Here is a 3,438-nt window from a genome sequence, read left to right as displayed (position 1 = left end):
GCGGCAGACAGACGGGTCGCTGCAGACAGACGAGTCGCTGCAGACAGACGGGTGGCGGCAGACAGACGGGTCGCTGCAGACAGACGGGTGGCGGCAGAGCTGCGGTCAGCAGTAAACCCCCCCGGTTTGATGAAATAATAGACGCAGCTGTGGGTCAGCCTCCAGCATTCCTCTGCTGGCTGCTAATGAAACGAGCAGAACAAGAGCAGACTGAACTGGATCAAACTCGGCTAACCGGCTGAACAGAACCACCGTCTCCAATATCAACTTTTTTTTAGCTTTTAAGTGTATTTTATTGTTCATTCCTCAAGAAAAACCTGCTTTCTGAACACCAGCCTCTCTCAGTACATAAAAACGAGCTGGTCCTCACATTGTGACATCACAAAGTGGGGAACAGCCCCTTCCAGGAAGAGTCTGTGCTGCCAGCTCCGCCCCCAGGCCAACACAAACACACACTTTCTCAGCGGAGCTAATGGTGATCAGCAAAACACTCATTTTAAATCCATGATGTGAACATCTATCTTTGCAAAAGTTCGGATGTTGTTTGTTTTTGTGGGCAAAACGCAGACTCGCTGCTGAGGCCGGCTCTAGGATGATGTCATGAAATGGGCGGCACCCACAAGGAGAGAAAGGCGGAGCCTCAGAGATCGAGGCGTCATAACTTCCAGGGAAGGAAAAGAGTTCACAAAAATAACTAAATTTTCATAAATAATTTGTTCCTTTACTGTGTCAATGGTAACATATGATCATGTGGATATTGTTTACTCTGAAAGAAAATCTTGATATTGTTTGAAAATGTAATAGTATTGAAATATCCAAACCCAACGCAGAGGTTTGCAATCAGAAAACTGAATCTAAACAACTAAAAACGTGAAAAAAGCAGAATTTTAGGATTGCTGATGTGCACAAACAAGTGTTACGGACATGAACAGCATCTGTAAACGCCCAAACATCATAATTTAAGGGATTAGAACTTTAACTACAATGACTGCTTTCAATGCTTTCAGGTGTGTTTCAAACTGACAGGTGATGACGGCTTCAGAGCGGCCTCAGTGGGCGTGTTCCAACCACTGTCTCTCTGTTAGAAAGTCTGTGACACCAAATCCAGTCAGGACTGTAATAAAGTCAACAAAGCTCAAATCGGAGTCTCAGATTAGAACTATCGTTAGTTTAAACCCAACATAACTTAAGGTTATGCTTAAGGTTATAATCATACACTTTAATAAATAACAAAAAGATCCATCTAATTTATCAATTATTTTTTCTATTTCAGTATCATTTGTATAGTTCAAACTGTGTGTATGTCACTACATATTTGAAAACACAAAGTTTTGAACAAAAATCAAGTTGTGAATTCTCAGTTGAAATGAGATGAATCAACGGTTTTTGCTTCAAATCTCGTCCCTAATAAATTAACAAAATGAAAACCTCCACTTATGGTCGCCATGCTGAGGATGAATCCTTACAGCTTCAAACAGATACAAGAGCAGCAGTCTTAACGTCAGCATCCATTCAAGCATTTACTCAAGCTGCTGAATCCTTCAGGGGATACGACGCTGCTGGAGCCTATCCCAGCTAATGATCACACACTTACTTTAGAATCTTCAGTTAGCTTATGCAGCATGTTTTTGGACTTTGGGGGGCAGAGCCCAGATAAAACACAAACACGAGGAGAACATGCAAACTCTGCACAGAACAATCCCAGCGGGGTTCATACCAGGTGCTGACCACTACACCACCCTGACATTAGCATGTGAAAGCAAAGAAAGAAAAAGATTAGTAACACTAATGTCAAAGAACATCGGTAGATTTTGTTGGATATTGTCGTTATGTTCAACGACTACAAACAACTCAGAAAAACAACAGACGGAACTTCCTCACAACTGCTTTCAAAATAAAAGCTTCACTGTCCATATTAGATATAATCGCCACAGTTCAACACTCAGCACTGAAATGAGTGGTTTTTATTTTTTGGAAAGATGAACTTTATCAAGCAGTAAAGCTCCAACAAGCACATCTTAGCTAAAGTTACGTTTCATTGGCATTTGAAAGGCTAATCTTTTGTTTTATTAAGCTGGAATTCTGTTGGGAAAATGTAGAATTTTATAAGAAACTTTTCATTTTAGTTTAGTGTACTTTAGTTAAGTGAAAAGTGTTTAAATAACACTTGTTTTGGTTAGAAATTAAGATAAAAAATGTTCAAATCAATTATTTTGAGTTTTTTTTCTTTTTTGGTTTCCAAAATAAAAACCTATATTTTCAATTTGAAATGATCCCTTTTGACATATTTATATTGATAAAGACCCAAACAACTAAAACTGAAGCAAATAAATATCAACAATGACCATTGGAAACACTGAAGCTCATAAACAAAGAGGCGGGGTCAAACACCTGCAGATAAGAAGCAGTGAAACAGAAGAGGATCACAGCCTGACAGGAAGTGACTCAATCTGCCGTCATGTTTGGAGTAAAGCAGGATATTTCCAGCACTGGAAAGTGTCCCGCCTGTTTTTAGGCTCCACAGCATCAAAACCCACAACAGCAGCAGCAGCAGCAGCAGCAGCAGCAGCAGCAGCAGCAGCAGCAGCAGCAGCTCTTATCTTTGCAGCTGCAGCTGCTTCCAGCTGGTCAACAGCGAGTCACGCTATGGAACGACCACGCCGCTGACAGGTTCACCTGGAACACGCCGCTGAGAAAACACGGGACAAAACCCTCAGCTGTTAGGAACAACAAACGGTGACAGCCGCCACCAGAGAAAGAATAAAACCTGCAAAAATAAATGAAATAAAAGGAAATAAAAGCATTTAAATGAACAAAAAATGCTAAAACTGGTAAATGTACAAATATAATTAAGAGAAAAACATCTATGAAAAATACCTTTTTTTCAGTATTGTGCTTTTTTTAACATTTAATGTTTATAATAGTGGTTCTTCAAATATATTCAACCATTTCAAAATAAAAGCAACAGTAAAAGGTCAAAGGTCCCACTAAAGTGATTGATAACGATGTACATTTAAGAGCTTTCAGTAAGAAATGACTTTTGTTAATGACTAATAACCATCATTTTAAACAAGTGTTGGTCAAAAGCAACGACTGATTTTGTTTCTATTTATTTAAAATAAAATACAGCTCAAAATGTTCTATTTTAAATGTGAGAATCAAGCTACATTTAATTCAAAATAAATAAAATAGTTTCAAAAAGTAGAAATTGTGTTTGACAATTAGGAAAAACATTTAGTTTCTATAACTTAAAGCTGAAATAAACTGAATAAAATAAAAAAAAATTGTGACTCAAATGAAAACACTCGTCAGTCAAACAATCGTCTACGAACAAAACTCTTCAATCGTTCAACCCTCCTGAGTTCTGCTGGATGAAGAGTGATGAAGACGTGGAGTTAGTGTCGCAGGACGACGCCCACATATTTCTGCGTCCTCCCC

At 38.8% G+C, this 3,438-nt stretch overlaps 1 long non-coding RNA gene across 2 annotated transcripts in view; it reads right to left on the bottom strand.

Moving 5' to 3' along the window:
• Positions 1 to 3,438, bottom strand: part of LOC112161647 — a 26,799-nt gene that overhangs the window by 19,813 nt on the left and 3,548 nt on the right. The window lies entirely within an intron of this gene.

Source organism: Oryzias melastigma, linkage group LG15 (assembly GCF_002922805.2).
Source record: "Oryzias melastigma strain HK-1 linkage group LG15, ASM292280v2, whole genome shotgun sequence".
NCBI lineage: Eukaryota > Metazoa > Chordata > Actinopteri > Beloniformes > Adrianichthyidae > Oryzias > Oryzias melastigma.
This window is presented reverse-complemented; position numbering and strand designations above follow the sequence as displayed.